The sequence below is a fragment of the Grammomys surdaster genome, unplaced genomic scaffold (genome assembly GCF_004785775.1).
Source record: "Grammomys surdaster isolate TR1022 unplaced genomic scaffold, NIH_TR_1.0 125876, whole genome shotgun sequence".
Lineage (NCBI taxonomy): Eukaryota > Metazoa > Chordata > Mammalia > Rodentia > Muridae > Grammomys > Grammomys surdaster.
The window spans coordinates 1,051,251-1,063,660 of NW_021620701.1; the positions used below are offsets into that span (position 1 = coordinate 1,051,251).

Below are 12,410 nucleotides of genomic sequence, written 5' to 3' on the forward strand. Positions count from 1 at the left end.
CCCTTTCCCTCTCTCTTTCTCCCCCTCCCCCTCTCCCTCCCCCTCCCTCCCTCTCTCTCTCCAGTCTCTTTCCCAAAGCAAAATTCCATTAGCAAGTCTACCATATCCTATGACATGGTATTTCTAGAGATATCCTATGCAAACAAAAACTAGACTTTTCTTTTTGGTTTGCTTACAGAAATGATCCACCCACGCGACTGAGGCATTATGGCCTTTTCCTGAACCATACAGGTTGGAGATTGTTTTTTCAGGAGGTTATAGAGATTTGCATAATTCTCCCTGCCCTTGTTGTTTATTCAACTTTATTGGGGTATAATTTACATAGTACAAAACTGTTTTTAAATATTCAGTGTGATGCATTTTAGAAAGCTCAACTATCACTAAAAGCCAGCTTTAGAGTAATGTCATCAGTCTCAAACATTCCGTTATACCTACTATACGCCCAACCCCAGCTCCAGAAAAGCGCAAATCAAATTTCTGCCTCTATCATTTTGTGCTTCTAGAAATTTCATATGGATCAAAGCTGTCAGCATTTCTTGTATGTCGGTATCCTTCAGTAGTATTATGCCTGGATCCTTTGATTCAGGGGATGATTCTGAGATGCACAGTGCGGGCTGTGTCAGAAGCCGTTTTCCAGCAGTATTCCATCGCATAAACATGGCAGATTCTACTAACCAGCTGATGGCCCATTGGATTATTGTCAGTTTGAAACTCTTATAAGCAATTCTGTTGTGACTAGGTCAAATTTTCATTTAAACCTATTATGAGTTCTATGGTGGATATGTATCTTATACTGTTTCCAATGTGTCGGTGCCCTTTACTTTCCCGCAATAGGTGTTCAGCAAGAGTCCAAGCTGCACACCCTTGCCTGCTCTGTCCATCCTCTTAGCTTGGAACATTTAAGTGCATGCACAAAAGCACCCCAGAATGAGTCAAGTCTGCCAATGCTCTTCCATTTCTGTATTTCCTCTTTAAGTATACATTCAGAAAATGTCATCCATTGTTAGTGGGGCTGATGTATCATTGTTAAATTCAAACAGTACTTTTGTTTTGTTTTGTGTTTCGAGACAGGTTTTCTCTGTGTATCCCTGGCTGTCCTGGAACTCGCTCTGTAGATCAGGCTGGCCTTGACCTGACTCTGCCTCCCGAGTGCTGGCATTAAAGGCGTGCACCACTGCCTCCTGGTCCAAACAGTTCTTTATATATTCTGGAAATAAAATCTTTAATGTCTGGTAATGTTTTGAAAATATTTCCCCTACTTTGTGACACTTCATTTTTCTAATGCTATCCTTTTCTTTAAGAACAAACTTCTTTTAGTTTTTGTTAAATTCCAACTTATCCATTATGTCAATTGATTTTTTTGTGTGTGTGTCATAATAAAACATCTTTGTCCAACCGAGGTTACAAACATTTTTCATTTAGAAATCTGATATTTTTAGGTCACAGCAGAGCCCAGACACAAGTGTGGTAAAAGTGTTATCTGTGTCAGTCATATGGGTGGAAGCTGACATCTGGGTTTGTGTTTTCCTATTATGAAATGGGTTGTGTATTGTTCATTTTTTACATGTTTACAAGTCAGCTACATTTCATTTTATGTGAAGTGTGTTTTGTGCCATTTCCTCCTGTTTCTGTTTCCGTAAAGCATTATGTGATACACTCTGCAAATGTTCCCACAGGTTTCTTTCTGGTTGTTTGTTTATTGAGCTCAGGACTGAAGAAGCCTTTTGTTGTGATGCAATAAAATGTAGAATAAGTACCCAGGCTTCCTCTGGGTCAAACTGGAAAGAGCTTCCCTAATCTTGGATTCAAAAACATGAATCTCTCATTTGTTCTAATGTTTTATGCATTCGTGTAAGGGTTAAAAAACATTTTTTGACAGGGTCTCATTAAGCGGCCCTGACTTGTCTGAAACTCCATATGTAGGCTAGGTTGGCCTCGAACTCAGAGAGATCTGTCTTTCAGTGCTTCCCAAGAGCTGGGATTATGTGTTTAGAGAAAGAGAGAGAGAGAGAGAGAGAGAGAGAGAGAGAGAGAGAGAGAATGGTTTTATTCACTTGAGTGCAGTATCCATGGAGACCAGGAGAAGTGTCTGATTCCCTGGAGTTGGAATAACAGGCAGTTATGTGCCATCTGTCATGGGTTGCTTAGGTCCTCTGGAAGAGCAGCAAAAACCCTTCCTTAACCCTTAAGCCACCTTCCCACTCCCTGCTCTTTCAGTTTTAAAAGACAACATGGTAATACAACTTTAGAGTCATAGTATGTTTTGATTTTAATGGTTGATGCCTCTGGTCTATTTGAAATTTATTTTCATTTGAGAGATACAGCATGAAGAGGGTTTGTTTTTCTCAAATAGCTGTCTGATTCTCATGACTCTTACTCTCTCCTCGGCCTCACACAGGAGAGCAGATGAAACACTTTATGAATTGTTTACAGGAGCCCTTAGCTCATCTCTGGCCTTCTCCTGGCGCCTCACACTAATGAAATTCAAATTCTAGCAAACGCCACCAAGGAAAATGCATGAAGCTCGGTGTGTAGAGGACTAAGAATCAGCCCTTCTTCTCAGTTATGATGTTCTCAAGTCAAATAATTAATTTATGGTTAATCCTTGGATTCTTCGTCTTCTATGAAGACTGGTGATTTTGAATAGGCTGGTGCTTTTACAGACTGTGTGTGTAAGACTCTGAGCCAGGTTCACACGGGGCAGCAGTAAACCAGGTCTCCCTTCCAAGACAGCCAAGGGAATTGCAGAACAAATACATTTAGTATTTACATCCAGAAAATGGAGTGGGATTTGCTCCATGGAAAACATCCTCAGAGGCACACACTACAGATATAACACTGAGACATTCTTCTATTAGGGGAGACTCAGGGCATAAGGGAGTTAGCCTAAGTCACACTGCACTGCCCTGTGACAGGGAAAGGTTTTGGAGACAAACGGAATGGGTTCATCTTCTTCCAAACAGTAAGTTAGGCAGGGCCTTCTTTTCTAAAAGCTAGGCTCAACCTGCAAGCTCAGATCTGGGGCCTAGGCTGCAGCCAGGAGATGATACTCTGTTTCTGAAGTTCTCTGACCCATGACCAGAGACAAGAGATTGCACAAGAAAGACTGGTGTACCATGAGGGCTCTGGGTCGGATGGGAGGGGATGCCCAATTGCATGTGCGTTACCGGTGTTCTATAGGGGGATGAAAAGATGATAGCCACAGTAGATGAGTCTTGTAAAACCTCCCCCCCCAAAAAAGTCTTAGGACTTCAAACATTCTTCTCGTCCCACAAACCCCCATTCCAGTATTTTAGGAACTTCGTCTCAACAGACTAAGCACAGAACTCCGGAGTATTCACAGTGGATCAATATACACATTTTAATCTCAATGCTGGATGATCCTGTTCTTTGTTATTTTACTCCCATTGAGAACCAATTGGTAGAGAGGGATGCCACAACTAAAGACAGGTCAGAAAAAAAAAAAAGCATTGGGCCCTGCTGCAACAGATGCCCCACTGGAGAGTTGAAACCCCCAAAGCTCCTCTGCTCCCCGCACTGCTGTGGACGTGGGCCAGTGAAGGAGAAGCCACTGGGTCCCTCCAGGCAGAGGCCTCTTGGGTCCCCGCTGCATCGAGCAGAGGCTCTTCCTGTCCTCTCCCTTGCTCCTTCCGCCGCTTCCTTTCCCCACCCCTCCAACAATAGCCCCTTCTTGACTTCTGTTCTGAGAGAGAACGTTGAGTCCCCAGCAAAAAGGAAACTCTAAGGATTCTTTCCGCAGACTTTTCTAGATGAGAGGAGTGAGGTATGTGTCCTGGCATCTCCCCTTTGGCTCTGATGCTGGACACAGAATCCCTGAGACTCTGGTCTGACAGCGGGGTTTGATGTCCTCATTCTGGAGATTTCCAGAGAAGAGAAGACACTAGCAGAGCTCTCTCCCTCTCCCTGTCCCTCTGTCTGTCCTCCTCTCCCTCCTTCTTTCCTACTTCTCCCCCATCTCTCTTAATTTTAGCTGTCTTTTTCTGTGCTAGAAATTAAACCCAACAGTTTCATTTAATTGGTTCTCAGACTACTGTAATGGCAGATCTCCTTTTTAGAGTATTGTGTCCCCAGATTGTCACCACTGCTTGGCCTTTGGGTTTCTCCTTCCTGGGATGCTGGCTTGGGCAACCGGCAGAGCCTTGCTTTGCTCCCCCACCCCAGATTCCTGCTATCTTCCAGAAGGGATCTGCCCTGGGTAACTTTGATTGTTGATACCTAAGGCACACTAGAAAACAGTACCCTGGACTGGTACCCCCTAAAGATTGTGATCTTTGGGGAGGAGTCTGTTTGCTTGTTGATACTACAACATGCACATCCAATGTTGCTCCAAGCTGAACAGAAGAGAGAGTGATCTAGCAACAGGGCTGTTGAAACACAGTCCTATTGTCTTAGACAGGGTCACAGTTAACGGATGGTGTTGTGATGCTGAAACGGGCCTGCATCCCCCTGTGTACAGCAGTAAACCCCCTATGCTGGTGCTGCCTGGATTAGAACACAAAGCAGAATCATGTAGGACAATGCTTTGGGGTTCAATGGTTAAAAGAGACCAGCAGGTCTGGGGTGGGGCCTGAGGGTCCACATTACTAACAGGCTTTTAGGTGATGTCCTTTTTGGGATCCTTGGGCCACACTTCAGGGTCCTGCCTGAAGGAGTGTGGCAACTTTTAAGTGTGCCAATCTGTATGTCAGCTACAGACGCCCTTCCTTTCTTAATGAGGAAGTAACATCACTTTGGGGAAACTCTCAAGTTGAAGATGAAAGAGAAAGACCCCTGCCACCTACAGCAGGATGCTGTGATGCACGTGAAGCTCTGAGCACGTCGAAACCTGGTCAGGACTCTGCCACAAATATGATCTCTGGTTACATCAGTCCCTGACTTGGTACCCAGAGACACAGAGAATTAGATCAACGTGGGGCCATGGTTTATAAAAGAAAACAGGTGAATGGACCAGAACAGCTTTTGCTTGTTAGCCCTGGTCCTAAGGACACAGGGTTCATCAACACAAACAGACAGCATTTTTTCGGGCCCTACTATAATAGTAGAAACCCTGGGCCCCGTTGTCAAATGTAATGAATATCACCTCCAATCCCAACTGACTGTCAAACATTTCTATTTTCGACTCTAAATTTGCCAAATAAATGTGAGGCTGAAACCAGCCATTTTTTGCCTATCTTGACAGGTTTTAACGAAGTGAAACGCATTCAACAAGGGTCTCCCACTTCTCTCCTGAGTTTGCACCATGGTGTGCTGTGCTCGCCCAGCCACGACCTCCTTTAATTTGCATGCACAGCCTTGCCTTCAATATTCACAAGAGTGTTGTGCTCATTCTCTCAAGGCGAATCCTGCCTCATAGCTCTACAGTCAAGGGAAAACAAACAGTCATTCTTTCTCTTGCCAAAAACAATTTGCTAACCCATCATCTGCCCAGAAGATGAATGGAATGTAAAACACAGCCAATGGTGTCTTGGTGTATCTCTCCGATAAGTATGTATCTCCCATGAGCAAGTAGACGGGTTACCTGTCATCGAGACCCTTTAATACTCGCACAGTGGTCCCTTATGTTACAGTAGAAAAAACCCATAGAATTCCAGTCTGCTCCAGTGTAGAACTGCCAAGCTGGCAGTGTGAGGTTAGCTAGACCTTCCTTCGGCCCAAAGCTTGACCTGTTTTTTTCCTCCCTTAACTAATTAATTGCTTCATTTGGCATTACATAAAGAGAGCTCATTCCACTGAACAGCCCATTTGTTTATAATTCAACTATTCAACAAATATTTGTTTTGCATCATTTTATGCTATGTGCTGTTCTAGACCCTGGTATGACAAATGACAGAAGCCGGTCCCTCTCCTGTGGTTCTCACTTACTCTCATTTTTGACCTTATCCAGCCCTGCCATCTCCACACAGAAAACGGAGGTCTGAGCTAGTAAAGAAATCTGATAAGGGAGTGGCAGAGGCTGGATCAGAACACATATATATTCTGGCTTCTGACCTGGTCTTTATCTCCATCACCACCCCACACTGAAAGGCACTTTTTCACAGAGGTGTGGAGTGCCCAGCTCAAAATTGTTTTTCTTAGGTTGGTGTCTGAATCAGTCTCCATTGTATCAGAACCTTTACTCTAAAGCAAGTGTCTCAAGAACTTGGGCTTTGGGTAATAGAGTCCGGCTCATTTCGGTGTTGCCTGTTTTGTTTTTGGAAGGTGGAGGGAGGGAAGTTTGGGAACTAAATAAAAGTATCATTTTTACTTGATGAGCTAACAGACTTGCTGGTGGTGAAGCTTAGAGAGAAAGAGAAACGACAGTTGGTTCACAGGCGCCTCCTCCCGGACCCAGTGCACACACCCAGTGCTGGCTGACACCTTCCTACTGAGGAATCTGGGGGTGAGAGCTTGCAGCTGATGGTTAGGAAGGGGGAGCAGCTCCTTGTGTCGCTTCCACTTGCTCCTCCCCCCTCCGAGTTGTGGCACGGCCACCATCATCTTCAGAATGAGTGTCTGCAGTCCTGCATAGCCAGGGAAAAGGTCACCGCAGTGAAAACCGTGAACATGGGGAAGTGGGTGGAAGGAAGTACAAATGTCTGCAGCATCATTCAGCTCTTCCCACGTGCATCTCAGTGCAGAAGTTTGGTCCCAAGGGAAGCCTTTGCCATCAGTGAAGGCTGGAGTGCAGCTGCCTTCAAGACATGGACGATTAGCATGTCCAACAATACCAGACTTTTGTGTCATGTGATTTCAAGGCTCGGAATAGGGGTACTCAGTGTGTGCCCAACTTGAAAACTATAAAGAATGATCTCTTCTGAGAGATTTTTGGTATAGTATCAAACAAGAATAAATACACGACAGGAATTTAGTCTCTCAATTTGTCCAAACACAGGCCACCTAAGTATTAATATATGACTCTGAAAAAGATCACAGCCAAAACTGGCTGACTCCTGAGAGTTCTTGAGTATTGGGCTAGCTGCTTCCTAGCCATGAGTTCACTCAATCCTCAGAACATATTGTGTTAAAGCAGTTTTACATTTGGGAGACACAGACTTAGGTTAGAGACCTGATCTAAACCCCTCCATGAGTGAATGACAAATTTGAAACACAAGCTCAATTTGTTTCTCTGTGTCCAGTCCTCTTCACACTCTGCTTGCTCTGACTTGAGACATGCATGCACACATAGCCCTGTGGGGTACAGACCATGATGTGATCTAAACAGTATTTAACTAAGCATGGGGCAGAGACTAGGAGAAGAACTTGTACCTAGCACACACCCTAAGTTCAACCCTTAACATCCCTGGAATGCAGATGACACATTGGTAATTTAGCCATTGGTACCATAATTTAGCTATTATTAAAATGGTGCCATTTTGGCATAAAATTAATTAGTAAACAATTGTATGAACTAGGTTCTGGATCGTTCTGAACTGGAATTTCCCATGCTATCAAAGAGGAGCCTATGATGTCCCTAAAGAGGAATCGCTCTGGAAATTTCCACACATGTCAACTCTTTCTTTGGAGTTGAGAAAAAGATAGATTGAGTAGCAGTGACCTAAGCTAATGTCGCTGAAGGAGTTTTTCCTGAACCCCACCCCTACCCCCACAGTATCCAGGAGCTATCCTGACAATGACTCCTAGCTTCTTAGTCTTGGCCCCCAGGAAGGAACACAGCAAACATAGTCTTCCCCACATTTGCCTGACTTGTCTTTAAATAGAGTAGCCCTGAAGCTGTTTGTCTCCCCATTGCATCCCATCTGACATGGCATTCATAATATCAGGAGAAATGAAACCGAAAGGAGCCAGGCAGGATTGCGTTCTGTCCCGCAATTCTACTGGGGTCGCAATTGGTGAATACTAACGCAAAATGCCCTGGAAGCTGCTGCCCTGAGATGCATGAGCATGTGGTGGCTGGGGCAGGTGTGGGAGAGCTGGGCACCACTGGGAGAGCTGGGCACCGTGGGGAGAGCTGGGTACCCCTGGGGGAGCTGGGCACTGCTGGGAGAGCTGGGCACCACGGGGAGAGCTGGGCACCGCGGGGAGAGCTGGGCGCCATTGGGAGAGCTGGGCACCACTGGGAGAGCTGGGCACCGCGGGGAGAGCTGGGCACCGTGGGGAGAGCTGGGCACCGTGGGGAGAGCTAGGCACCGCTGGGAGAGCTGGGCGCCGTGGGGAGAGCTGGGTACCCCTGGGAGAGCTGGGCGCCGCTGGCCACTATTGTTACACTCTCATTTGCATCCTTAAGGGGCAACTGCTGATCCTGTTTCTTTCATGTAGCTTGTTTTATAGAGATTCTAGAGAAAGTCTCTTAAAAAAAAAAATTCATCTGTTAACAGAACAAACCCTACCATTAACCATCCAGTTCTACGAGACTGTCTCATCCTCATTACGGTGACAGCTCAGTTCCAAATAAAGATTAATTACTCAATTGTGGTTAAAACATAATCTGGCCGAATTAATTTTAAAACGTCAAATTACTTTTATTATGCTGCTCATACCCTGAGGATTTCAACTCGTATATACCATAGGAATGGATGGTTTGAGAAGTACGAATAGTCTCTGCCTTCTACCCATCCAGCACCTCACTGGATTAAATTATTAATAGCAGCCATGCCCCAGTCTTGGCTTGACCTTGCTAACCTATTTTTGACAGTGTGATGCCGGCTCCCTCTTGGCTTGCCATAATAAGTTCTTGGTAATATTATCCTCTCTGACAAACGCAATGGAAGCATCTTAGACATTCAACCGCTGGTGGCACAGTGCATGCATATATAAGCCCGACTACCTTGCTGTGTTCTATTTGGTGCTTTAGAAAAGCAGGCTCTGGGTGACTATTTTTCAATTGCATCCGTGGCTTAGCTTTTCATTCTTCCTGACACAAGCAATCACTCTAAATCCTCTCACTCCGGTAGCACACTAATTGCCAAAACTGAAGTTATATGCCCTCAAATCCCTGTCTTCCTTTGTGTGACACATGACACCCTGCATTGACAGTGGATGGTACATTTACATTTAACCCACATGGGGCACCTATCTCCTGAACCTCCCACACGCAGCACTATTTCAAAGAGGTATTCCCTTCCTCTCCCTCCTACCTCGGGGACAGAGCAACAGTCATACATGAACAGTTCTCTTTGGGGAGGTGAACTACAGAATGGAGAGAAAAAAAATCAGGAGAAAGACACCTCAAGTCAGACAATATACCAAAACCCCTGGGTGAATCATAGTTCTCAACAGACACTCCAAGAGGTTTCCCAGGATGCAGTCCTGGGAGCTGTGACCCACTCCAGTGGGGCATACCACATGTCCCAATGGTTCCCAGTTAACCCAAGTTGCCTCTGACAAAGCAATTCCGATTTAACACAGCGACTTCCTCAGCCCCAACACAATTCCATCTCCACTTCTGCCAAGCTCTACAAAGTATTAGTATTCTCTTCTGCAAAGAGGCATGAGCGTACACTCTAGGCCAGCCATCAGTCACACCTTTTGATTAAAGAGCAGACCAGGGAGGTGGTTTCTGTGGAAGATTCCAGGTCAGCCTCCACTGCAAGGACATTGAAGTGAAGGTAGAAAGGAGTACATGGTCACTTACCAGCTCCTGAGGCTGAGAGGCAGCAGCCCCACTGCTTTACCTGGTCTCTCGTTGTCTCTGTCTTTCCCTGTCTCTCTCTCCCTCTTTCTCTTGTGTACCGATTGCAGGGAACTTAAAGAACTCGCAGGGACAGTGTTTCAAATGACTTAAGAAGGAGAACAGGAACAATACTCCGTTCTCTTTTTCTCAGATGAGTACCTTCGGGAAGAAGGAAGGAAGGGAGGGGAGAGGGCGGAAGTCAACAACCCTTCGCTTTCCTGAAAAAAAAATAAGGAAACAGAAGATAGACATCTCATTTTCTCTTAAACAAAATGTTGGAAGGGGAGGGGGAAGAAAGAAAGAAAATCTTTACAAAAATGAATTCCTCAAATAGGCCCTCTGCCCTGGCAGCTTTCGTGACATGAAAACTCCTGAGTGGTCCTGTCCTGTCCAAACAAACGCAGGCTCTCCTGGTCACAGCCTCTGGTATCTGGCTTGCAGAACTGACACAGCCCAAAAGGAACAAATCATGTCGTGTCAACTCTGACTCTCAGCTGGGGAAAGTTTGGGCTGCTGTGCTAACCAAGAGGGAACCTGCAGCCTTTACCAAAGGGCACAGTGGCTGACCACTCAGGCCTTTTTGACTTTTCCTAGCTGCTTTGAAACACCAGCATTGCTCCAGTTCCTTGGCTGGCTCTAGGTCCTTCAAGTTCCTCACAATCAAACAGCAGATTTATGCAGTGCCCACTGAGCTCTGTGCACTGGGCCAAGTCCAGTTCCATCTTTGCTGATGGACGAAAAAGGAAAAGAAGCCACTTAGCGTGGTGTTGCCAGCCATGGTTAATTCCGACTGTTGTTTACACTGTCCTGTCCTTCTTGGCTGTAGTCACCTCTGGAGCACTGGAAGGAGGGTGCTAATTTGTTTTGAAAATACTGTGAAACAGCTGAGGTCTTGGATAAATCAATCTCTGTGTTTTTGGAAGAGGAGGGGAAAGCTGTTAATAGGAGCAGAAAAATGGAGTGAGTACTGTTTACTGAAGATGGAACTGGGGCTTTGTGGGCAGGCCTGGCCTCTGTGAGCAATGCTGTACTTACAGAAGGAGCTAGGGCTCAGTGGTCAGGCCTGGGCTCTGTGAGGGATACATGCACTGACAGAGGGAGCTGGGGCTCAGGGGTCAGGCCTGGGCTCTGTGAGCAGTGCTGCAGTGACAGAGAGAGATGAGGCCAAATCTTCTAATTAGCTTTGTGAGTCTTGTGCCCTCCATTCATTCAGTTAAGACCATTGTCACCACAAACAGGAACCAGCAGTTGTGTGGTTCTTTGTGGTGACACAAGAAACATTGGCCATAAGCTGCTTCCTTGATTTATTTGACAGTGAAAAAAATGGAGTGGAGACCATACTTCATGGACTGCCATGGGAAGGGTGGGTTCACAGAAAGTGAGGCTTGGCTCAGAATCCATTCTATGCTTTAACTGGGCACTATGGTCTACAACATTGAGTGCTTGTCCCACATTTTCTGAGTGGATCTTCATCACCGTCTATCTGCTTGCCTGTATGCCTGTCTATCTGAACATATGCAAGACCAGAGACGCCACGTAAGAAGGCTGCTCTGAATGTTTATAAGAACTGGGTGGGCTTCATTCTTGACATCTGACATGCATCCAACTCTGGCATCGAGACTTCTGCCACGAGTGGTCCTGTCCCCATAGGTGAGAGCACCAACAGCCAGCAAAACTAGCTCTGCCCTTCAGCCAAACTCACACAAAGCAGTGCAAAGCAAGCACTCATCTGCCTCCTGGGTCCTGTTCTGTGTTCTTGCCTTCTGCGGGCTTACCTTCCATCCTGCCTCTGCAGGCAGGGAAGGAGAAGGAAACTGGAAAGTCAGGAAAGCCAGAGAAGGACACTAGAGAAGGGAAGTGGCCAGAATAGCAGAGGCCTTCAGAGGGGAGGAACATGGGCCAACCTGGGAGGAAGCTTCATAGCATGGAAGTCTACCATACTAGGTGAGTCGTGAGAGAGAGGTGAATGGGGAGCCACAGGGAGAGGGTGGGCATCTGTCATCACAAGAACAGAGGGATGGGGATGGACAAGAGTCCCTGAAGCCAAGAAACCTTCATCACCTAAAGAACCAATCACAACCATGGCCCTTCCTATTTGTTATTCTTCTTGCAGCCTCAGGCCAAGCCAGGCCAGCCCCAGGAGTCCAGTCTCAATCCAAGAGATTTCCCTTTCAAGTCTTCAGCATGTGGGGACAGTCACGTTGGACCAGATTGTTTTCTCAAAGAGAACTGACCCACCCAAAAGAGTATGAATGGGGACAAGTCCACTCAGTGTGCCAGGCTTTGGTTCCAGCCATCAGCCTCTATTGGGCTTTAGGGTTGCACTCAGGGCTCCCTGAGTTTGCTCCATGCAGGCATCTGACTGTAACCTGACTGCTAGAGCTACAGAAAGACTTCTTCCTCTTTCCCTGCACTGTCAGTCATATAGAAAGTTACCTATGATTCTTATCCCATCACCCACTGGGTGTCAGAAACTGAAAATCCCTCGGTCCCTCCCACTAGGCCTCCTGAGAGAGATCTGAGCCAAGCCCTAAACTCTACTGAGCTCCTGGAGGCTGTTCCGAATCCTACTGAGGGAGAAGGGGACCGGCACATTGCCGAGCCAATGTGAAGACGCGTGTGTGGCCCGGATGTAACTTGGGGATAGACTCCCTCCATAATCTCTGCATAGTATGGCTCATTATAGAGGGCATTGGACCTGGCCAGAAAGGGTTGCAGGCCCATCATCCTGGGAGAGAAATAATGATGGGACCCAAGTAGTAACCTAGCAACCCAACAT

At 46.2% G+C, this 12,410-nt stretch overlaps 1 protein-coding gene across 2 annotated transcripts in view; it reads right to left on the reverse strand.

Moving 5' to 3' along the window:
- Znf366 (zinc finger protein 366) overlaps positions 1 to 9,834 on the reverse strand; it is a 65,588-nt gene extending 55,754 nt beyond the window's left edge. Inside the window, exon 1 of one of the 2 annotated variants that reach the window (XR_003714243.1) lies at positions 9,593 to 9,834. The gene's annotated coding sequence lies outside the window, so the exon portion shown is untranslated. The remainder of the gene's footprint in view (positions 1 to 9,592) is intronic. The other variant, XM_028790221.1, reaches the window with a different exon arrangement.
- Positions 9,835 to 12,410: the final 2,576 nt, after the last annotated feature.